The following is a 26,129-nucleotide window of genomic DNA, read 5'->3' as shown; positions in this document are numbered from 1 at the left end:
TCTGCTCCCCCGTCCCATCTTGTATGTATGGCTCTGCTCCCCTGTCCCATCTTGTATGCATGGCTCTGCTCCGCCCGTCCTATCTTGTATGTATGGCTCTGCTCCCCCTGTCCCATCTGGTATGGATGGCTCTGCTCCCCCAGTCCCATCTTGTATGTATGGCTCTGCTCCCCCTGTCCCATCTTGTATAGATGGCTCTGCTCCCCCCAGTCCCATCTTGTATGTATGGATCTGCTCCCCCATCCCATCTTGTATGTATGGCTCTGCTCCCCTGTCCCATCTTGTATGCATGGCTCTGCTCCGCCCGTCCCATCTTGTATGTATGGCTCTGCTCCCCCCCATCCTATCTTGTATGTATGGCTCTGCTCCCCTGTCCCATCTTGTATGTATGGCTGTATTCCCCCCGTCCCATCTTGTATGTATAGCTCTGCTCCCCCCATCCCATCTTGTATGTATGGCTCTGCTCCCCTGTCCCATCTTGTATGTATGGCTCTGCTTCCCCGTCCCATCTTGTATGTATGGCTCTGCTCCCCATCCCATCCCCAGTCCTTGGATCGCAAGCGGAAATACGCAGCCAACGCCACAGTACTAAATTCACACATTTCTTGTCTGCTTGCACTCGAAATGTTGCATTTTAGGCTCGTGGGAGATGGAAGCTTTCTGCAACCTGATGGCGGTGACCGTCACAAGGTACTCGGTCCCCAGCCACCACAATTTCTCCAGGTCTGCTGTCACGACATTAAACAAGCAAGCACGTGTCAAACTACATTACCCGGGCCCTGAACAATGCTGTTACAGGGAAAGTGCACCTAACCATGCACACATGGACAAGTGCTTGTGGGCAGGGACAGTACATCTCGCTGAAGGCACACTGGGTTAGCGTAGAGGAAGCCATGACCAAGTCAGACATTGGGAGACCATGTCACAGATGTATTGGAGACATGATGTGGAAGGCTTTGTATGTCATAGTTAGGGTTTTGAACTGTAGCCTCTTGGCAATAAGAAGGCAGTGAAGGGCCTGGCAGAGAGGAGAGCCTGGGGAATAATGGAGGGACAGTTGGATTACTCAGGCAGCAGAACTTAGGATAGATTGGAGTGGTGCAAGAGTGCTAGAGGAGAGGCTAGAGAGTAGAAGGTTGCAATAGTCGAGGCGGGAGATGATGAGGGCATGCACAAACATTTTTGCAGTTTCTGGAAATGTTTTTGAGTTGTAGTGGGCAGGAGGAGGCAAGGGCTTGGATATGTAGCTTGAAAGAGGGGGCAGAGTTGAGGATCACCCTGAGGCCCCAAACATGTGGGACTATTTGTCCAGGTGTGCCATTCCGGCATTACACAGGCACGTGTCGCACATCATTACCTGTGCCCTCCACAATGCTGTTACTGGGAAAGTCCACCTACCCACAGACACGTGGACAAGTGCTTGTGGTCAAGGATGGTACAGCTCACTGATGGCACACTGGATTAACATAGTGGAAGCCGAGACCCAGTCCGACCTGGAATGGTGCATGTCCTCCAAGCCCCGAGTATTGCAGGCCCTACATCAATCTGGGTTGCCCCCACAGTGTACATCTCCTGCACCTCCTCCTCCTTCGTGTCCTCTTCAGCCTCTATCTCCAAAAAAAGCACATCAGTTACAAGCTGGAAGCACTGCAGCACTGCCTCATCCAAGCAGCAACAGGCTGTGCTGAAGCTAATATGCTTAGATGACAAACCGCACAATGATAAAGAGTTGTGGACAGCTCTGATAGAACAGACAGATCTGTGGCTGACACCGCTGAACCTACAGCCAGGCATGGTCGTGTGTGACAATGGCTGTAACCCGGTGGCTGCTCTGTGGCGAGGCGAGCCCACACACGTGCCATGCCTGGCCCATGTACTTAAACTTATTGTTCAACATTTTCTTAAAAGCGACAAGGAGGTGCCAGATCTGCTAGGAAAAGTACGAGGCTCTGCGTACCCATTTTAGAAATTCAGCTAGAGCTTCTTCCGCCCTTGCCGTGCTTCAGCAGCGTTTACAGCTTCTGGCTCACCAACTGGTGTGATGCCCCCATGCGTTGGAACTCTACACTGCAGATGTTGGAAAGGATTTGTGAGCAGAAGAGGGCAGTTGGTGACTACCAGAATCAACAAGGCCGTCGTATTCAGTTCTGACTTTACACATAAGATCTCAGGAATGGACATGGATGTCAGCTATATGTACCATCCTCCAAAACTTTGAGGAATCCACCAAGATGATGAGCAGCAATGAAGCCATAATTAACTTCTCCATCCTGCTTCTCTGTGTTCTAATATTAATATTTATAGTTATTTTTATAGCGCCAACTTATTTATAGTTTAACAGTTTCAAACACAACAGTTCTAAGTAACAACGATAACAATAATATAATAATAAAACAGAAATAAAACTACCATACTCGTGACAGCTTACAATCTACACTATGTAACAACGATAACAATAATACAATAATTAAACAGAAATAAAACTACTCTGCTTGTGACAGCTTACAATCTACACTAAGTAACAACGATAACAATAATTAAACCCCCCAAAAAACAGTCCTGCTTGGGACAACTTACAATCTACAATGAGGTGGGTGAGATAAGAACTACAGGAGTGTATTTACAACTAGTTGTACTACCCGGCTTCGCTCAGGTTAATAACTGCTGTTAGCAAAATAGAATGTGTTAACAAAAATTTATTCTGCACACAAAAACCACAAAACAAATAGATAGAAATGTAATTATTAAAAGGTAAAAACTAAGCTAATAGAAGCATTTCACAACATATATTTCAACACCAGAGATATTCCACACAGATTTAATATGCAAATTGCCTCTTCAAAGAAAAAGAGGACTTAAAATCTATAGCGCCACCTGTTGGAAGTAGTGATCCTACAAGTCACAATCAACCCTTTAACGAGTTGTGCAATATCACTTAGGATAAAAGCCAAATCAGTATCTCAATTCACAGACACGGTGTTTCGGGCTGTTGGCCCTCGTCAGTGCGAAGCATGAGAACTGATTTGGCTACGTGAGAGGCTCTGGATTGAGGTCTAAGGGGTAACGTTTTTGTCCTTGTGGAGAGTGACGTACCAGCTCTGGTTTGTCAAGGTAAGGAGGCTTATTTGCCGGGCAATGCTCGTCTAGGAAATTTAATATGAAAATTGCCTCTTCAGAGATAAAGAGGACTTAAACTCTATAGCACCACCTGTTGGAAGTAGCGATCCTACTAGTCACAATCAACCCTTTAACGAGTCGTGCAATATAACTTAGTATAAAAGCCAAATCAGTATCTCAATTCGCAGACACGGTGTTTCGGGCTGTTGGCCCTCGTCAGTGCGAAGCATGAGAACTAATTTGGCTAGGTGAGAGGCTCTGGATTGGGGTCTAAGGGGTAATGTTTCTCCTTATGGAGAGTGACACACCAGCTCTGGCTTGTCAAGGTAAGGAGGCTTATTCACCGTGCAATGCTGCTCTGGGAAATTTAATACACAAATTGCCTCTTCAGAGAAAAAGAAGACTTAAACTCTATAGCACCACCTGTTTTAAGTAGCGATCCTACAAGTCGCAATCAACCCTTTAACGAGTCATGCAATATGACTTAGGATAAAAGCCAAATCAGTATCTCAATTCGATGAAACGGTGTTTCGGGCTGTTGGCCCTCGTCAGTGTGAAGCATGAGAACTAATTTGGCTCTAATTTGTCCTCTTTTTCTCTGAAGAGGCAATATGCATATTAAATTTCCCAGAGGAGCATTGCACAGCGAGCAAGCCTCCTTACCTTGACAAGCCAGAGCTGGTATGTCACTCTCCATAAGGAGAAATGTTACCCCTTAGACCCCAGTCCAGAGCCTCTCACCTAGCCAAATCAGTTCTCATGCTTTGCACTGACGAGGGCCAACAGCCCGAAACACCATGTCTGCAAATTGAGATACTGATTTGGTTTTTATCCTAAGTCATTTTGCACGACTCATTAAAGGGTTGATTGTGACTTGTAGGATCGCTATTTCCAACAGGTGGCGCTATAGAGTTTAAGTCCTCTTTTTCTCTGTATACTACTTACGATATTTCCTTCCAATTTAGAGTAGTACCTATTTATCCCCTTAGTGACAGAGCCAATTTTCTGCTTAATGACCAAGCCAATTTTTACAATTCTGACCACTGTCACTTTATGTGGTTATAATTCTGGAACGCTTCAATGGATCCCACTGATTCTGAGACTGTGTTTTCATGACATATTGTACTTCCTATTAACGGTAAAATTTATTCGATATGACTTGCATTTATTTATGAAAAAACTAAATATGGCGAAAATTTAGAATATTTTGCAATTTTGGAAACAATTTTTTTTTTCGTTAGGAAGTTATAAGGGTTAAAATTTGACCAACGATTTCTCATTTTTACAACAAAATTTACAAAACCATTTTTTAAGGACCACACCACATTTGAAGTCACTTTGAGGGGTGTACATAACAGAAAATAGCCAACAGTGACACCATTCTGAAAACTGCATCCCTCAATGTGCTCAAAACCAAATTCAAGAATTTTATTAACCCTTTACCTGCTTCACATGAACTGAAGCAATGTGGAAGGAAAAAAATGAACATTTTACTTTTTTCACAAACATTTTACTTCAGAACCAATTTTTTTATTTTCACAAGTGTAGAAAAATGAACAACAAAAGTTGTTATGCAATTTCTCCTGAATACGCCGATACCCCATATGTGGAGGTAAACCACTGTTTGGGTACACAGTAGAACTCTGAAGGGAAGTAGCGCCGATTGACTTTTGCAACGCAGAATTGGCTGGAATTGAGATCGGACGCCATGTCGCGTTTGGAGAGCCCCTGATGTGTATAAACAGTGAAAAACCCCACAAGTGACACCATTTTGGAAACGAAACCCCCGAGGAACTTATCTAGATGTGTGGTGAGCACTTTGAACCTCCAAGTGTTCACAGAACTATATAACGTAGAGCCGTGAAAATAAAAAATCATATTTTTTCCACAAAAATGATATTTTCACACCAAAATCTTTATTTTCCCAAGAGTAACAGGAGAAATTATACATACAAAGTTGTTGTGCAATTTGTCCTGAGTATGCTGATACCCCACATGTAAGGGTAAACTACTGTTTGGGTGCATGGCAGGTCTTAGAAGGGAGGGAGCACCGTTTGACTTTTTGAATGCAAAATTGGCTGGAATCAATGGTATCACCAACCCTAACCGCAACACACCCCTAACCCTTATCCCAACCCTAACCATAACCCTAACCCCAACACACCCCTAACACTAATCCCAACCCTAACCATAACCCTTTCTACAAACCTAACCTCAACACAACTCTAACCCTAATCCCAACCCTAACCATAACCCTAACCACAAACCTAACCCCAACACAACCCTATCCAAAATCCTAACCCTAACTGTAACCACAAACCTAACCCCAACACACCTCTAATCCTAATCCCAGCCATAACCATAACCCTAATCACAAACCTAACCCTGACACACCCCCTAACCCTAATTCCAACCCTAACCATAACTCTAACCACAACCCTAACCCCAACACAATCCTAACCCTAATCCCAACCATAACCCTAACCACAAACCTAATCCCAACACACCCCTAACCCGAATCCTAACCCTAACCCTAACCACAAGCCTAACCCCAACCCCAACACACCCCTAACCCTAATCCCAACCCTAACCATAACCCTAACCACAAGCTTAACCCCAACACACCACAAACCCAAATCCTAACCCTAACCACAAACCTAACCCCAACACACCCCTAACCCTAATCCCTACCCTAACCATAGCCCTAACCACAACCCTAACCCCAAGAAACCTCTAACCTTTATCCCAACCCTAACCCTTACCACAAACATAACCCTAACACACCCCTAACCGTAATCCCAACCCTAACCATAACCCTAGCCACAAACCTAACCCTAACACACCCCTAACTCTAATCCCAACCCTAACCATAATCCAAACCCTATCCCTAGCCCTAACCCTTTCCCTAACCCTAGCTTTAGCCCAACTCACTTTAGCCCAACTCACTTTAGACCAACTCTAACCCTAATGGAAAAATGGAAATAAATATATATTTTTTATTTTATTATTTTTCCCTAACTAAGGGGGTGATAAAGGGGAGTTTTATTTACTATTTTTTTATTTTGATCACTGTAATAGGGTCTATCACACTGATCAAAATGAACCAATAGGAAAAATTTTCTATTGTTGCTGGGTGCTGGCCAGCAGATCTCGGCGGGCGCATTGCGCATATGCCCACCGTTTTCTCCTGGAATAAGATGCTGGCGGCCCGTGGGACTTCATGGGGGGATGCCTGAACACCAGAGATACTGGGGGGTGATCGGGGTATCGGGGGAACCTATTTCTCTCTCCTCTGATGTGCGATCACATCAGAGGAGAGAGAAATTAAGGCCGATCTGTGTGATCTGTATGGCATCCGTATAACATCCGTATTGGGACATTTTCTCACCGGCTTGCAAAGTGGACATATAATGGATTCATGGGCTCAAACATTCAAGAAAACATATGTGTATATATATATATATATGTCACTGAAGCTCCATTCCCTGCATTTCATTCCCCAGTCTTTTACAGCCAGGAGCGGCCACATAAGCAGGGGTATTTAACCCCTTGAAATGGATTACTGCATGGGAGTTAACTGTACGGCGACAGGTATGGGATATTGTTGCTTTTTTATTTTGCATTTTTTTCAGGAGAACAAGGGCTTTGCTTTGGATTGAGTGTACAATAAAGATAGTAAAACCTCTGTGTTTCTTTATTTCATTAAAATACTTTATTCTTAATGTGTGTGTATTTTTAACCCTTTCCTACTATTGGATTAATGATGGATAGATGTCTTATTGACACCTCTCCATTATTAACCAAGCTTAATGTCACCTTACAATAGCAAGGTGACATTAACCCCTTATTACCCTATATGCCAATGCCACAGGGGAATGGGAAGAGAGAGGATAAATGCCAGAATAGGCACATCTTAAGATGCACCTTTTCTGGGGTGGCTGGGGGCAGATGTTTTTAGCCAGAGGGGGGCCAATAACCATGGTCCCTCGCCAGGCTATTAATATCTGCCCTCAGTCACTGGTTTTCCCTCTCTGGCGGAGAAAATTGCAGGGGAGCCCACACCAGTTTTTTCCGTGAATTAACACTTTAGTTTAACAGCTACTGCTCCCAAATTTTACACACAAACACTTCTAACATTATTAGTGAGGGATATATAAAAATCTAATGATTATGAAATGGTTTACTGTATGTAAACCATGTCTCATATCCTGTCAGGTTCGGTAGTGATTTAGCAAAAGCCGACAATTGAATTACTGTCTTTTCTGCTATCTAGCTCTGTATTAAATATAAATACAGAATATATATGTGTCTCACTGACACATATATATATATATCTATATATATAATTGTCTAAGGGGTACTTCTGTCTTTCTGTCAGCAACTTCCGTCATGGATATTCATTCGCTGATTGGTCTCGCCAGCTGCCTGTCATGGCTTCCGAGACCAATCAGCGATGGGCACAGTCCGATTAGTCCCTCCCTACTCCCCTGCAGTCACTGCCCAGCGCCCACTCCATATTCCCCGCAGCCACGGCTCACATAGGGTTAATGCCAGCGGTAACGGACCACGTTATGCCGTGGGTAACTGACTCCGTTACCGCCGCTATTAACCCTGTGTGACCAAGTTTTTACTATTGAGGCTGCCTATGCAGCCTCAATAGTAAAAACATCTAATGTTAAAAATAATAAAAAAAATAACAAATCATTATATACTCACCTTCCGCCGCCTTTCCGACGCTCCGGTGACCGGTCCATGCAAGCGGCAGGTTCCGGTGCTAAGGTTGGTGTGCGTCAAGGACCTTCAATGACGTCACGGTCATGTGACCACGACGTCATCACAGGCCCTACGCACCTGCACACCTGCCGTGACGTCACGGTCATGTGACCGCGACGTCATCACACCCTCGGACCGGAAGCTGCCGCCTGAACCGAACACAGGCGACAGAACTACAAGGGGCCCCTCAGAAGGTGAGTATATGTTTATTTTTTGTTTTTTAACCTGTGACATACGTGGCTGGGCAATATACTACGTGGCTCTGTGCTATATACTACGTCGCTGTGCAACATACTACATGGCTCTGTGCTGTATACTACGTCACTTGGCAATATACTATGTCACTGGGCAATATTCTACATCACTGGGCAATATACTACGTGGCTGGGCAATATACTACGTCACTGGGCAATATGCTATGTAACTGGGCAATATACTATGTAACTGGGCAATATACTACATAACTGGGCAATATACTTCGTGGCTGTATACTACGTCGCTATGCAATATACTACTTGGATCTGTGCTGTATACTACGTAACTGGGCAATGTACTACATGGCTCTGTGCTGTATACTACGTAACTGGGCAATATACTATGTAACTGGGCAATATACTACGTCACTGGGCAATATACTACGTGGCTTTGTGCTGTATACTACGCAATATACTACGTGGCTGGGCAATATACTACGTGGCCGGGCAATATACTACGTGGCTCGGCAATATACTACGTGGGCTGTACAATATACTACGTGGACATGCATATTCTAGAATACACGATGCGTTAGAATCGGGCCACCATCTAGTATATTTATATATATATATATATATATATATATATATATATATATATATATATATATATATATACAGTTAGGTCCATATATATTTGGACAGAGACAACATTTTTCCAATTTTGGTTATAAACATTACCACAATGAATTTTAAACAAAACAATTCAGATGCAGTTGAAGTTCAGACTTTTAGCTTTCATTTGAGGGTATCCACATTAAAATTGGATGAAGAGTTTAGGAGTTTCAGCTTCTTAACATGTGCCACCCTGTTTTTAAAGGGATCAAAAGTAATTGGACAGATTCAATAATTTTAAATAAAATGTTCATTTCTAGTACTTGGTTGAAAACCCTTTGTTGGCAATGACTGCCTGAAGTCTTGAACTCATGGACATCACCAGACTCTGTGTTTCCTCCTTTTTGATGCTCTGTCAGGCCTTCACTGCAGTGGTTTTCAGTTGCTGTTTGTTTGTGGGCCTTTCTGTCTGAAGTTTAGTCTTTAACAAGTGAAATGCTGCTCAATTGGGTTGAGATCAGGTGACTGACTTGGCCATTCAATAATATTCCACCTCTTTGCTTTAGTAAACTCCTGGGTTGCTTTGGCTTTATGTTTTGGGTCATTGTCCATCTGTAGTATGAAACGACGACCAACCAGTTTGGCTGCATTTGGCTGGATCTGAGCACACAGTATGGCTCTGAATACCTCAGAATTCATTCGGCTGCTTCTGTCCTGTGTCACATCATCAATAAACACTAGTGACCCAGTGCCACTGGCAGCCATGCATGCCCAAGCCATCACACTGCCTCCGCCGTGTTTTACAGATGATGTGGTATGCTTTGCATCATGAGCTGTACCACGCCTTTGCCATGCTTTTCTCTTTCCATCATTCTGGTAGAGGTTGATCTTGGTTTCATCTGTCCAAAGAATGTTCCTCCAGAACTGTGCTGGCTTTTTTAGATGTTTTTTAGCAAAGTCCAGTCTAGCCTTTTTATCCTTGATGCTTATGAGTGGCTTGCACCGTGCAGTGAACCCTCTGTATTTACTTTCATGCAGTCTTCTCTTTATGGTAGATTTGGATATTGATACGCTGACCTCCTGGAGAGTGTTGTTCTCTTGGTTGGCTGTTGTGAAGGGGTTTCTCTTCACCATGGAGATTATTCTGCGATCATCCACCACTGTTGTCCGTGGGCGCTCAGGTCTTTTTGCATTGATGAGTTCACCAGTGCTTTCTTTCTTTCTCAGGATGTACCAAACTGTAGATTTTGCCACTCCTAATATTGTAGCAATTTCTCAGATGGGTTTTTTCTGTTTTCACAGCTTAAGGATGGCTTGTTTCACCTGCATGGAGAGCTCCTTTGTTTACTTCACAGCAAAACCTTCCAAATGCAAGCACCACACCTAAAATCAACTCCAGGCCTTTTATCTGCTTAATTGAGAATGACATAACAAAGGGATTGCCCACACCTGCCCATGAAATAGCCTTGGAGTCAATTGTCCAATTACTTTTGGTCCCTTTAAAAACAGGGTGGCACATGTTAAGGAGTTGAAACTCCTAAACCCTTCATCCGATTTTAATGTGGATACACTCAAATGAAAGCTGAAAGTCTGAACTTCAACTGCATCTGAATTGTTTTGTTTAAAATTCATTGTGGTAATGTCTATAACCAAAATAAGAAAAATGTTGTCTCTGTCCAAATATATATGGACCTAACTGTATATATATATATATATATCTACCTATACTATGTGTAGACATGTAGACATTTATTTTATCTATTCTACTTTTAACCTGTCAGTGTGATTTTACTGTACACCACATTCAATTGCCGACTTTTCTATAGGACACCGATGTGTATTTCTCGCAAGTCACACTGTTGGTCCGTGTGGTGTGCGAGTTTTTCTCGCACTCATAGACTTTCATTGGCGTTTCTTGGCCAATATGCGGTGAAAATCGCAGCATGCTGTGATTTCCCTTGCACGTATAATACAGCCGAGAAAACAACGCGTGATAGGAGCTGCCCCATAGATTAACATTGGTCCGAGTGCTATGTGATTTTTTATCGCATAGCACTCGTCCGTATTACAGGCTAGTGTGGCTCCGGCCTAATAATGGCGATTGCAACACCGGGGTCAGTAAAAACCAACCCGAATCATGTTCTCTGGGGTCTCGACTACCGGAGAAATTCCGACTCTGGGAGGCGCTATACACTTAAACCTCAGTGCCATTACAAAGCGGTGCTGTGGTTTAAGCACCCTTAACTGCCACTGTTAAAAGGCATATCGGCGGTCGTTAAAGGGTTATTTATCCATTTATCCATTGATGTCATTTTTGCATTGTATTACTATTTCACATGACAATTGACCTCTGCTATTAATGCACTGATACTTTTGCTGACCACTGTTTATTGTATTGTGCTGACAACCATCAGATGATTTGTGACCCTATGTTCAAACTATATTTACACATGGGGAATGCCATATACCCCTGGTGTTGTGACACTCATCAATACCTCTACTGTTTTCATATTTTTTTCCTATTTACTCTCTAATGAAGAATATAGATTTTTTAAAGATATTTCTATGCCCTTTGCTTCAGTTCTTTGCTCGGATTTGTATATTATTGGAAGTGCATATCGTAGTGGACCATTATATATTGGGATACTTACATGGGGCTAAGCCAGTGGGGACAGGATTGCTGAGTGGTCTGCTGGCTACCCAAACTCACAGTTGAAGACACCGCAATGGAATATCCAGATGTGGAAGGAGAAGGGTCAAGACAGAATAGAAACTGTGTCAACCAACCCTCACCCTCAGGCAACATCCTCCCTTTCAGGACCCCAAGAGTGGACTCATCAGCTGAAGCTATGGTCTACTCTCTGGGGCACCATTGCAGCTGAGCACAACATGCATACAGTGACAAAAAGGCAGGAGGATCGAGTAAGGACCACTATATATGGATGAACCATTCACTACCCTACAGGTGGAGTAAAAGAAGGGAGAGGGGGAAGAGGGAAGCAGGCGAGACCAAAAAATAAATTCCCCAATCTGCCCTCTTCAGGTAATGATGGTTAAATTTCTTTTTTTTCTTTTTTTTTTTTTTAATAAAGGGAGGATTCAAAAAAGAAAGGTGAATTGAGCGGGGAGATGGTCACGAGCCAAAGTTCTAATCTGGACTGCTAACCTAAACAATCAGGCAGCACCATCCCTATTTGGTCGGTTGCATACCAAACCTTCCTTACATTTTTTAAAGCATATGGACCTTGAGGTGAGTTTGATTAATGGAATATATGAACTAAATATGCATAATAACCTTATGTGTAATTTATGTGGAATCAAAGTATATGAATATCATTTTCTTGTGACCGCTTTATACATTATATATGAGTGAAAGGCAGAGGCTGGAACCTTGAATATCAACCAGAGGTTACGTTTTCAACCCATTATCCACCAATGTCCTTTTTTTGGGACGCCTAATCTTTAGCTTCTAGCAACTAAGATTTTATAATTTTTATAATTACGGTAGGTCCAATTTTTTGTGTTGTGTTTGTAAAATGAATGTTTTCAAAATAGGAAATCATGTCATTGTCATTTTTAAATGAATATTGGGACACCCTTTTCTGAAAAATCCATACTTGTAAAAATTTTAATTTGGCAAGTAATGGGTTAACAATACTTTTTATTATATTTGGATGGTATATATTAAACTGGTGTTTCCTGGAGTAAAACTAGCAGTACTACGTCTCTATCGAAGGGCTCGTTCACACTAGCGTCTAACTTGGAGTAGTGCTACCCGATGTTTTATCTGATATCACTCTGCCCAATTTTCTACTGTGGGGCAGTGCAGATGTGCATTTTTTTCCCATGCCAATTCAAAATGAGAAAAAAATTGCAGCATACTATGATCCACAAATTGGATGAAGCACAACTATTCAAGTCTATTTAGTCCAATTTGCACAGATACAGGCATTGGAAAAGATGGAAAAATTAAGTTCTCATTCTTCTCCGCACCCGTGATACGATTCTCTCCATTTAGCATAAGAAACATGCACCTCATAAACACTTTGTTAAAACATGGATTTAAGAGAGTAAGAGTATAAAGGCATGGTTAAGCAGTGAATTTAATACACATATGAATGCTATTGGGTTGGAGGGCATGGTGCGACCTGACAGGTCCCCTTAAAGAAATAACAAGAAAAAGATGCAACTGTAATTCAAATGTAGCAGGACAAATGCCAGATACAGCATACGACTGACCAATCACACTGAGCCTGGCAATGTTGTTGCTGGCACCTCTTCTATCTCTCTCGCTCCGCCTATGCAATGAATCTCTGTATTATTTTCAAATGATTATATTGATCTTCTTTGAAGCTTCTTTTTGTTTTACCAGAGGTATATCTATATTGCACACTATTAGGATTCTCCCTTGCCGATGGCAAGAATGGGCCAATATGGACCATTATGTGAGCACAAGTGTGCAATTTGCATACGTCTGGCCACAATCCGACTAGACGTGTCCTGCCTCACTCAATTCATTTTCATTGAGTGATACCACAAATGTCTAGTTAGCATGTGACTGCATGTATGCAAATCGCATAATATCGTGAACTCCCACTCTCACTGCTGGCACCGCAGAATCCTGACAGCATGCATTGCACACCAGAAAATTCAGAAGTCTGCAGCCACAAAGAATGATGCAAGAGGATGGCGATTGTAGGAAAAGAGGAGACGCCAGATCAAGACCAGAGATGCCCATCAGACCGTGCATTGGAAATACCTTGTGACAGGTTTCCGTAAAAATCTTTTAGCAATTATCAAGAAAGTAAAAAAATAAAAAATTTTTCCTGTTATTGCCACTTGGTATGAATTACATTCTCTTTATTCTGTGCCTCAATATGATTATAATGATACAACATTTATAGTTTCTGAATGTTTTACTACTGTTGGACAATAAAAAAGAACCTTCTTAAAGAAACGTTATTTTCATATTTGACCTGCATTGTCCAAAAGCCATAAAGATTTTTTTTGCCAACAGAGCTGTGTAAGGGCTTTTTTTTTTTAGGGATGAGCAATGTCATTTTAATTAGTACCATTTTGGGTTACAAAGGATTCATCAACTTTGACCTTTTTGGGGGAGGGATCCAAAAATTTTTGTTGGGACATCCCTTCAACATCACTGTGTGCACTGGTTTGTAATATTAGTTATATATTAAAATTATGGTGCACTAAGGATTTAGATTGTGACATGGCTCTTGCATATAACTGTTGTTGTTGTGATTATTTAGCAATCTGAGAATTGTCAGCCCATTGCCAATTGCAGCTTTGCTCAATTGGCAATGGAAACTTCACACTGAACCTCAAGCAGCTTGGATTGTCTGTCTCTTCACTATTACTCCAGACTCTGGGGCCTTGATTTCCAAGATCTAGTGTGAAGTTTCCACAATTAATGATGGTTTTCGGAGCCATGTCATCTGCTGTTGTATGTGCACTGTGTTTTATTAAGACCAAAGTCAGCGCAGTCGTCTACCAGGAAATTTTAGAACACTTCATCCTTCCCTCTGCTGACAAGCTTTTTGGAGATGGAAATTTAATTCTCCAGCAGGACTTGGCACCTGTCCACACTGCCAAATGTACCAATACCTGGTTTACAAACAACAGTATCACTGGGCTTGATTGTCCAGCAAATTCGTCTGACCTTAACCCCATACAGAATCTATGGAGTATTATCAAGAGGAAGATGATGAGACTCCAGACCCAACAATGCAGACGAGTTGAAGGTTACTATCAAAGGCATCTGGGCTTCCATAACACCTCAGCAGTGCCACAGGCTGATTGACTCCATGCCACGCCGCATTGATGCAGTAATTGATGCAAAAGGAATCCTGACCAAGTATTGAGTGCAGTTACTGAACATACATTTCAGTAGGCCAACATTTAGGATTTTAAAATCATTTTTCAAGTTGGTGTTATAAAATATTCTAATTTACTGAGATAATGACTTTTGGGTTTTCATTGGCTGTAAGCCATAATCATCAACATTAACAGAAATAAACACTTGAAATAGAGTCATTACAAAACAAAGTGATCTATCTAATATATGAGTTTCACTTTTTCTATTGAAGAGCTGAAATAAATTAACTTTTTGATGATATTCTAATTTTGTGAGATGCACCTGTATGTGTTTGTTACATGTTGCTTTGTTGCAACACTACCAGGTGAGCAGATCCATGTTGATTTATGTGTTGTTTTAAAACCCTATTGTGCACTCTTCCTTTTCCCAGTTTGCCTTACTACCATTAAAAAAGTGGCATTGTTACTGGTAAAAAAGTAGACTTTTTTTTGCAATTTTTGCAATACCTGTATATTTTTTTCTCTAGAATGTTTCTAGCATCACAGTCTAAATAATAGTAATTAATTTCATGCATCATAATTTCATTTTATGCTACATTTTTTTCTGAGCTACACAAAATTTGCCATCATCAACATGTTTTGTAACAGCTTCATAATACAGCCAGCCGTTATATAGCTGAATTCATGGTATGGATTTATAGAAAGGAGATAACTCCCCTAAGTAGACACATTTTAGACGAAAATTACTGCAATCTGCAAGCAGGAGGTGAATGTCAATTATTTATGGGATGTGCTAAAGTTGTGTTGCACCATACATTATTGGAGGTCAATAAAACATATTTAATGTGTAAATAGCTTCCTGAAAGTTATTGCTTTGAGATGATTGAGCAGTAAATGAAATACAATATTTTTCTAGTGAATGCTTAAAGAGATGCATAGACTGATGTGGGGCTAAATTTTCAAATAGAAAGAACAGTCATTGCAGTTAATGATCTGCTTACTAATACATCTTTATCTTAATTGTATTCATTCTAATCAATAACATTATATCTAATTAGCATGGTGTAACATCTATAAAATGGTGCCCACAGTTATTATATCTGTGTATATGGAGCGCCCCCACACCGCCGCAGGGCCGAGGGGTACCCGGAGCCGGGCCTCTGAGTCTCAGTTCTGGGGTTGTCACGGTGGCTAGACCCGGTCCGTGGCCCTGTCTGTCAGTGGGGGACGACCGGTGCAATACGTGGTGTTGTAACGGTGCAGTTGTGGGGTGCAGGTCGCGGTAAATAATGAGGACACCAGGTTGCAGTCTCTTTACCTCTTTACTGAAGATCTCTGGGTCCTCAATCCAGAATACGGCTCACCAGGCTGCGCAAGTCCGGCCGGTCCAATGACACTTCCAGAGTTCTCTTCACAGGAGGAAATCTGTGCCTTCCCCCTAGCGCTATGTGTTGTAGTCCTTCCCTGCTGTGCTTACGGAAAGTACCCCACAACTGTTGTGTTTGTTTCTGATGTTCCCTCACAACTCGACTAGATGATGCTCTGCTAATCCTCCGTCCCTCCCTGAGGTTCGGGTAGGAACGGCACCCGTTTGACGGGTAGGCCTGGAGTTCTTCCGGGACCCTAGAGACACCCCTCTCCCACAATTGCCTCCCAAGACTTCATAGGTGATTTGAGTTAGGCAGCCCGCCTGAGACTGACTGCCCTGCCGCTGTTTGGAGTATTGCTTGAAGCTGAATGTTATTCTACTCCCTCGGCGTTCCGGCCACCGGTAGTGCGCCTCAGTAGGATGTTGCTTCGGTCTTACAGCACGACTCCTACTGGTATTTCTCCTTTGCGTGATCCCGTTTCTCACTCAGCACAATCTATCTCTCTTCTAATCCTTTCTTGGGCACCGCCGCTACCCGGAGCAGGCACGGTCCCATTACGTTCGTTCTCGTTGCCAAGCCTCTGTGAGGATCCCACCCCTGACAGAGACCCTACTGTATCTTCCCCTACAACACCCTCTGCCACAAGGTGTTGCCTGGTTCCAACCCAGTCAGCTTTCTGATCTAACTTCCTGCCTGACCCCCAGTTTATCCACTATGGTGGGGAGTGGCCTAATGAATAGCACCCTTAGCTCCCCCCGGAGGCCCGGCTGTGAAATGTATTGGTGTCTGTGATACCTGATCAGATGAACTCCTTCAGTGCCATCGGACGCACCATAGCTCCCCATAGTGGCGGAGCCACAGTACTGCAACGACCAGGACTCTGGGGCGCTGCACTCCCCCCTGGTTAAACACAGTACTCCGGGACTGAGAAGAAAACAACAATACAAGTTTAGCAAAAAGACATACAATTTTTGTTGAGTGCAAATAACAATACGTATACTTGAACAAGCTTCCCTTTATGGGAGGTGAGAATACTTGAACGTTACAAAACATGGTTAAACATTAAACATTATAAATTACAGGCTATAAATAACTCCTGTTACCCAACCGGGTATTCTACTAAGTGCAAAAATTGCTGAACAATACTTTAACATTGCCTTTAAGGACATACACTCTGTATCCACCAAAGACCTTCCTATAATCACATTATAAGGTAAATTAACTTTTTTCATTCTCCTTCTTTGAATCTGCAGGACCGCCTGTCCTATCGGCACCAGACCTACTGCCTCTCCTTTCTGTTACAGGACCGCCCCGTTCAGCCAGGGCCTACTGCCTTTTCAACTTCTATACACAGTATAGATCATAACATTACTTTCAGTTTTAGAAGCACTGAGCCGTCTACGTATGGCTCCTAGGAGGACTCACTACCCAACCCCTACGGGTTCACTTTCTGTCTTCTGTAACACATTATTAACTCTTTCTTTACAATAACTAACTTACTATGGAGGACTCAGGGTTTACCTTCTATCCCTAGTTTCTTATCAACATTCTCAACTATCCCCTTATAACATCAATCTTCATTACTATTTTCTTTCTGGAAACATCATCTGCATTTCTCTACATTTAACCAATCAAATACATATAACTTTTACATGTAAGAATTGTCATCACTTTCGCTCATCAAGACATTATTGCTATCCATCAATCTTAAAGCAATACGATTCTTCAAATATACACGTGGATGTCTCCTTTAAGAAGGGACCAAATCTTCAGGAGGTAGCATTTGTTCTCTAGCTACCAGTCCATACTCAGCAAAGGCTCCGGTGCGGTATCTTCGCAAAGAGTCTCTTTCTAAGTAAAACCAGTAGGAAACACCCTTAAGAAGGTGTGAACTATGTACAAGAAGTTTGTATCATGCACTGTTCATGATTGCGGCAGTTTTTAAGACTTGTGCAAAAACTTTGAAAAAATAAACAAAACAACAAGGATCCCGGGTCAACAAAGGGATCCATAAGGAATTAACCCTGAACGGGTTTAGCAGCAACAGTAAACAGTAACTATATACATACTCATGGTATCGAGGTTTATTCTTACTCAGGTGGCCTTGGCCCCTGGCCCCCGACTACTGTGGCACGGATACCAGCGGCAGGCCCCGCAGGGACCACCAGGTCACCCGGTGTCTGAATTTGAAGACTGACCTTGCTTGCGAGTTCAGCAGCCGCTACTACGCGTACGGTGGTGATGGTCACAAGATCTCACAAATCCGGATCTGTCATGATCGGGGCAACAGGTGAGGCCCCCTCAGGTTCACATCGCCGAACATCCCGAGCACACCATCCTTGTGTGCTCCTGTGACGGGTGTACGTCACCTGGTCCCCCCTTCGTAGTGGATCGCCATTCCGGTCGCAGCAGGGAGTCTTCACATTGTAACTTGTAACAAAGACGTCAGTGGGTAGCCCCGGCTCCTGGATGGAACCCCAACCCCTCTTCGGGTGGAAGGCCAGCACAGTCCCCCGCTTTACCACGCCTTTCCTGCCCTGCACAGACTTTCTGCGTTGTGTTTCCGGGTGTTCAACCTCGTCTCGATCCTTCCAGTGATGGATTAGGCATTACTTATATTGCTCCCAAGTAAGCACGGCAAGGGTGAGGCCGTCCTCCTGGGCTCCACCCGGCCCGGTCCAGGGGGTGGCCCACCGGAGGACCACCCCGTCTGGGCCCACATCTATGGGTTCTCCCATCTGGGTTGGTAGTGGAGGCACTAGCTTCCCCATCGTGCTAGAGGTGAGGATCACCCGCACCACCGAGAAGAAACGATTATTGCTGGGGTGAGGAACGCTCACAGGAGCGGGATCGATCGGGGGAACCGGATCGGTCAGGGGAGCAGAATCGGCCGGGGGAGTAGGGGCGCTTTCCATACCTGCGCCTGATATGATTCCATCGATGTCGATCCGGTCCGCTGACAAGAACGCTGGAGTCGGCTGCTGCTCGGACCGCGGCTCCTCCAATGCGGTCCTCGAACGTGGCTCTGCTCGCTGTGGTCCCTCCTCCGCTGGCTCCGGGGTCGGGATTGGTGGACTCAGCTCCGCTATCTGTTCCAGGGGCTTCGGGTCCGCCTCCGATAAATGAGGGTAAACCGGGACTGCTCCTTCCCCGTTCCAGCGCTCGCTGTTCTTCGTCATGATCCGCTGATCGGTGGCAATGCATGCATCGGACTCCGCCATTTCTCCGGGGCCGAGCTTCTCCATCTCCTGTTTCCCGCCGTTGCAAATCAGGGGGTCGTCCTCTGCTTGAGGGCAGGTCCTCACCTTGCAGCCAGAAGCGCAGGGGGCGGTAGCCATTTCTCGCGCCACTCTGGTAGTCTCCTCCCATGGCACGCCCTCTGTTGTGAATTTGGTTTCTGGGCTCCCCCGGTGGTTTCTGGTGGTACTGCACTTGTGTGCTTCATCTCCTCTGTTCACCTGTTTTCCATCAGTATGTGGGAGTTTTCTATTTAGCCTTGCTCCTCAGTCATTTCTATGCCGGCCAACAATGTTACCAGAAGCCTTTCTGTTGCATGTTCCTGCTCCTAGACTACTATCAGCTAAGTTGGACTTGTTGTCCTAAGTTTGTTTTGCATTTTTGTTCCAGTTCTCTGTGATTGAATATTTCTGAGGCTGGAAGCTCTTGTGAGCTGAAATTGCCACTCTGGTGTCATGAGTTGATGTTAGAGTCTTAAAGTAATTTCAGGATGGTATTTTGAAAGGGTTTTCAGCTGACCGTGAAGTTCCCTTTTCTGTCTTCCTACTATCTAGTAAGCGGACCTCAATTTGCTAAACCTATCTTCATACTTCGTATGTCATTTTCCTCTAAAATCACCGCCAATATATGTGGGGGCTACTGTCTGCCTTTTGGGGAAAATTTCTCTAGAGGTAAGCCAGGTCTGTATTTTCCTCTGCTAGGGTCAGTCAGTTCTCCGGCTGGCGCTGGGCGTCTAGGGATAAAACGTAGGCACGCTACCCGGCCACTGTTAGTTGTGCGGTAGGTTTAGCTCATGGTCAGCTTGAGTTCCCATCTTCCAAGAGCTAGTCCTTTTGTATGCTTAATTACGTTCTCTTGCCATTAAGAACCATGACAGTTTGGCCGGCCAAGGGTTAAAATAATTGGCAGAAGAAAGGAGAGAAAAGAAGTCTGCAGAGAATTTTTTTTTTTTTTTCCTGAGTTTGCTCATTAGTTGATTCACTAGCATCTCTGCTTACTGCAGCCTTCGTCTCTCTCTCCTTCTAATCCTTGAATGGTTCTGATTTCACCTGATTAATATGGATCCACAGAGTTTAGCTACAGGTTTGAATAATCTCGCTATGAAGGTTCAAAGCTTACAGGATTTCGTTATTCATGCTCCTACATCTGAACCTAGAATTCCTTTACCTGAATTTTTCTCTGGGGATAGATCTCGCTTCCAGAATTTCAAACATAATTGTAAATTATTTTTGTCTCTGAGATCTCGCTCCGCTGGAGATCCTGCACAGCAGGTCAGGATTGTAATTTCCTTGCTCCGGGGCGACCCTCAGGATTGGGCATTTGCTTTGGCACCAGGGGATCCTGCGTTGCTCAATGTGGATGCGTTTTTCCTGGCTTTGGGGTTGCTTTATGAGGAACCTCATTTAGAGATTCAGGCTGAAAAAGCCTTAATGGCCCTGTCTCAAGGGCAAGATGAGGCTGAAATATACTGCCAAAAATTTCGTAAGTGGTCTGTGCTTACTCAGTGGAATGAGTGCGCCCTGGCGGCGAAATTCAGAGAGGGTCTCTCTGTTGCCATTAAAGATGTTATGGTGGGGTTCCCTGTGCCTACAGGTCTGAATGAGTCCATGACAATGGCTATTCAGATTAATCGGCGTTTGCGGGAGCGCAAACCTGTGCACCATTTGGCGGTGTCTACTGAGAAGGCGCCAGAGATTATGCAATGTGATAGAATTCTGTCCAGAAGCGAACGACAGAATTTTAGGCGAAAAAATGGGTTATGCTTCTATTGTGGTGATTCAACTCATGTTATATCAGCATGCTCTAAACGTACTAAGAAAGTTGATAAGTCTGTTTCAATTGGCACTTTACGGTCTAAGTTTATTCTATCTGTGACCCTGATTTGCTCTTTATCGTCTATTACCGCGGACGCCTATGTCGACTCTGGCGCCGCTTTGAGTCTTATGGATTGGTCCTTTGCCAAACGCTGTGGGTTTGATTTAGAGCCTCTGGAAGTTCCTATACCTCTGAAGGGTATTGACTTCACGCCATTGGCTAGTAACAAACCACAATACTGGACACAAGTAACTATGCGTATTAATCCGGATCACCAGGAGATTATTCGCTTCCTTGTGTTGTATAATCTACATGATGTGTTGGTGCTTGGATTGCCATGGCTGCAATCTCATAACCCAGTCCTCGACTGGAAAGCAATGTCTGTGTTAAGCTGGGGATGTCAGGGGACTCATGGGGACGTACCTTTGGTTTCCATTTCGTCATCTATTCCCTCTGAGATTCCGGAATTTTTATCTGATTATCGTGACGTTTTTGAGGAGCCTAAACTTGGTTCACTACCTCCGCACAGAGATTGCGATTGTACTATAGATCTGATTCCGGGCAGTAAGTTTCCAAAGGGTCGTTTATTTAATCTATCTGTGCCTGAACATGCTGCTATGCGGGAATATATTAAGGAGTCCTTGGAAAAGGGACATATTCGTCCTTCTTCATCTCCCTTAGGAGCCGGTTTTTTCTTTGTATCTAAAAAAGATGGCTCTTTGAGGCCGTGTATTGATTATCGGCTTTTGAATAAAATCACGGTTAAATATCAGTATCCTTTGCCACTGCTTACTGATTTGTTTGCTCGAATAAAGGGGGCCAAGTGGTTCTCTAAGATTGATCTTCGTGGGGCGTATAATTTGGTGCGAATTAAGCAGGGGGATGAGTGGAAAACCGCATTTAATACGCCTGAGGGCCATTTTGAGTATTTAGTAATGCCTTTTGGTCTTTCAAATGCCCCTTCAGTCTTTCAGTCCTTTATGCATGACATTTTCCGTGATTATTTGGATAAATTTTTGATTGTGTATCTTGATGATATTTTGATTTTTTCGGATGACTGGGACTCTCATGTCCAACAGGTCAGGAGGGTTTTTCAGGTTTTGCGCTCTAATTCCTTGTGTGTAAAGGGTTCTAAGTGCGTTTTTGGGGTTCAAAAGATTTCGTTTTTGGGGTACATTTTTTCCCCCTCTTCCATTGAGATGGACCCTGTCAAGGTTCAGGCTATTTGTGATTGGACGCAACCCTCTTCTCTTAAGAGCCTTCAGAAGTTTTTGGGCTTTGCTAATTTTTATCGTCGATTTATAACTGGTTTTTCTGATGTTGCTAAACCGTTGACTGATTTGACTAAGAAGGGTGCTGATGTTGCTGATTGGTCCCCTGCTGCTGTGGAGGCCTTTCGGGAGCTTAAGCGCCGCTTTTCTTCCGCCCCTGTATTGCGTCAGCCTGATGTAACTCTTCCTTTTCAGGTTGAGGTTGTCGCTTCAGAAATCGGAGCTGGGGCGGTTTTGTCGCAGAAAAGTTCCGACTGCTCCGTGATGAGACCTTGTGCGTTCTTTTCTCGTAAATTTTCGCCCGCTGAGCGAAATTATGATATTGGTAATCGGGAGCTCTTGGCTATGAAGTGGGCTTTTGAGGAGTGGCGTCATTGGCTTGAGGGGGCTAGACATCAGGTGGTGGTATTGACTGACCAGAAGAATTTGATTTATCTTGAGTCTGCCAGGCGCCTGAATCCTAGACAGGCGCGCTGGTCGTTATTTTTCTCTCGGTTTAATTTTGTGGTTTCTTACCTACCAGGTTCTAAAAATGTGAAGGCGGATGCCCTTTCTAGGAGTTTTGAGCCTGATTCCCCTGGTAATTCTGAACCTACAGGTATCCTTAAGGATGGAGTGATATTATCTGCTGTTTCCCCAGACTTGCGACGGGTCTTGCAGGAGTTTCAGGCGAATAGACCTGATCATTGCCCGCCTGGTAGAATGTTTGTTCCTGATGATTGGACCAGTAGAGTCATCTCGGAGGTCCATTCTTCTGCATTAGCAGGTCATCCTGGAATCTTTGGTACCAGGGATTTGGTGGCTAGGTCCTTCTGGTGGCCTTCCCTGTCGCGAGATGTGCGAGGTTTTGTGCAGTCTTGTGATGTTTGTGCTCGGGCCAAGCCTTGTTGTTCTCGGGCTAGTGGATTGTTGTTATCTTTGCCTATTCCGAAGAGGCCTTGGACTCACATCTCCATGGATTTTATTTCTGATCTCCCTGTTTCTCAGAAGATGTCTGTCATCTGGGTGGTGTGTGACCGTTTCTCTAAGATGGTCCATTTGGTTCCCTTGCCCAAATTGCCTTCCTCATCCGAGCTGGTTCCTCTGTTTTTTCAAAATGTGGTGCGCTTGCATGGTATTCCGGAGAATATCGTTTCTGACAGGGGAACCCAATTCGTGTCTAGATTTTGGCGAGCGTTCTGTGCTAGGATGGGCATTGATTTGTCTTTTTCGTCTGCTTTCCATCCTCAGACTAATGGCCAGACCGAGTGAACTAATCAGACCTTGGAGACTTATTTGAGGTGTTTTGTGTCTGCGGATCAGGATGATTGGGTTTGCCTTTTTGCCCTTGGCGGAGTTTGCCCTAAATAATCGGGCTAGTTCTGCCACCTTGGTTTCTCCTTTCTTCTGTAATTCGGGGTTTCATCCTCGTTTCTCTTCCGGTCAGGTGGAGTCTTCGGATTGTCCTGGAGTGGATGCTGTGGTGGAGAGGTTGCATCAGATTTGGGGGCATGTGGTGGACAATTTGAAGTTGTCCCAGGAGAAGACTCAGCATTTTGCCAACCGCCGTCGTCGTGTTGGTCCTCGTCTTTGTGTTGGGGACTTGGTGTGGTTATCTTCTCGTTTTGTCCCTATGAAGGTTTCTTCTCCTAAGTTTAAGCCTCGGTTCATCGGCCCGTACAAGATATTGGAGATTCTTAACCCTGTGTCCTTTCGTTTGGACCTCCCTGCATCTTTTTCTATTCATAATGTCTTCCATCGGTCATTGTTGCGCAGGTATGAGGTACCGGTTGTGCCTTCCGTTGAGCCTCCTGCTCCGGTGTTGGTTGAGGGTGAGTTGGAGTACGTTGTCGAGAAGATCTTGGACTCCCGTGTTTCCAGACGGAGACTTCAGTATCTGGTCAAGTGGAAGGGCTACGGTCAGGAGGATAACTCTTGGGTGACAGCCTCTGATGTTCATGCCTCCGATTTGGTCCGTGCCTTTCATAGGGCTCATCCTGATCGCCCTGGTGGTTCTGGTGAGGGTTCAGTGCCCCCTCCTTGAGGGGGGGGGGTACTGTTGTGAATTTGGTTTCTGGGCTCCCCCGGTGGTTTCTGGTGGTACTGCACTTGTGTGCTTCATCTCCTCTGTTCACCTGTTTTCCATCAGTATGTGGGAGTTTTCTATTTAGCCTTGCTCCTCAGTCATTTCTATGCCGGCCAACAATGTTACCAGAAGCCTTTCTGTTGCATGTTCCTGCTCCTAGACTACTATCAGCTAAGTTGGACTTGTTGTCCTAAGTTTGTTTTGCATTTTTGTTCCAGTTCTCTGTGATTGAATATTTCTGAGGCTGGAAGCTCTTGTGAGCTGAAATTGCCACTCTGGTGTCATGAGTTGATGTTAGAGTCTTAAAGTAATTTCAGGATGGTATTTTGAAAGGGTTTTCAGCTGACCGTGAAGTTCCCTTTTCTGTCTTCCTACTATCTAGTAAGCGGACCTCAATTTGCTAAACCTATCTTCATACTTCATATGTCATTTTCCTCTAAAATCACCGCCAATATATGTGGGGGCTACTGTCTGCCTTTTGGGGAAAATTTCTCTAGAGGTAAACCAGGTCTGTATTTTCCTCTGCTAGGGTCAGTCAGTTCTCCGGCTGGCGCTGGGCGTCTAGGGATAAAACGTAGGCACGCTACCCGGCCACTGTTAGTTGTGCGGTAGGTTTAGCTCATGGTCAGCTCGAGTTCCCATCTTCCAAGAGCTAGTCCTTTTGTATGCTTAATTACGTTCTCTTGCCATTGAGAACCATGACAGCCCTCCTTCTTCTCTGGCGTAGCAATGGCGGCGGCTTTTGGCGGGAACTTCTCTGGGTCAATGGCAATACACAGTCTCTCAATAAAGTACAGTCCAAGCACAACAAATCACAGTTCCAAGGCACACTTGACCTGATTCTTCAGGCTTTAAGTAGATCCTGTTCGTGACGCCAAATTGGAGCGCCCCCACACCGCCGCAGGGCCGAGGGGTACCCGGAGCCGGGCCTCTGAGTCTCAGTTCTGGGGTTGTCACGGTGGCTAGACCCGGTCCGTGGCCCTGTCTGTCAGTGGGGGACGTCCGGTGCAATAAGTGGTGTTGTAACGGTGCAGTTGTGGGGTGCAGGTCGCGGTAAATAATGAGGACACCAGGTTGCAGTCTCTTTACCTCTTTACTGAAGATCTCTGGGTCCTCAATCCAGAATACGGCTCACCAGGCTGCGCAAGTCCGGCCGGTCCAATGACACTTCCAGAGTTCTCTTCACAGGAGGAAATCTGTGCCTTCCCCCTAGCGCTATGTGTTGTAGTCCTTCCCTGCTGTGCTTACGGAAAGTACCCCACAACTGTTGTGTTTGTTTCTGATGTTCCCTCACAACTCGACTAGATGATGCTCTGCTAATCCTCCGTCCCTCCCTGAGGTTCGGGTAGGAACGGCACCCGTTTGACGGGTAGGCCTGGAGTTCTTCCGGGACCCTAGAGACGCCCCTCTCCCACAATTGCCTCCCAAGACTTCATAGGTGATTTGAGTTAGGCAGCCCGCCTGAGACTGACTGCCCTGCCGCTGTTTGGAGTATTGCTTGAAGCTGAATGTTATTCTACTCCCTCGGCGTTCCGGCCACCGGTAGTGCGCCTCAGTAGGATGTTGCTTCGGTCTTACAGCACGACTCCTACTGGTATTTCTCCTTTGCGTGATCCCATTTCTCACTCAGCACAATCTATCTCTCTTCTAATCCTTTCTTGGGCACCGCCGCTACCCGGAGCAGGCACGGTCCCGTTACGTTCGTTCTCGTTGCCAAGCCTCTGTCAGGATCCCATCCCTGACAGAGACCCTACTGTATCTTCCCCTACAACACCCTCTGCCACAAGGTGTTGCCTGGTTCCAACCCAGTCAGCTTTCTGATCTAACTTCCTGCCTGACC

This window comes from Ranitomeya variabilis, chromosome 7, assembly GCF_051348905.1.
Source record: "Ranitomeya variabilis isolate aRanVar5 chromosome 7, aRanVar5.hap1, whole genome shotgun sequence".
NCBI lineage: Eukaryota > Metazoa > Chordata > Amphibia > Anura > Dendrobatidae > Ranitomeya > Ranitomeya variabilis.
The sequence above is the reverse complement of the archived record's forward strand: the minus strand, read 5'-3'. Positions refer to the sequence as shown.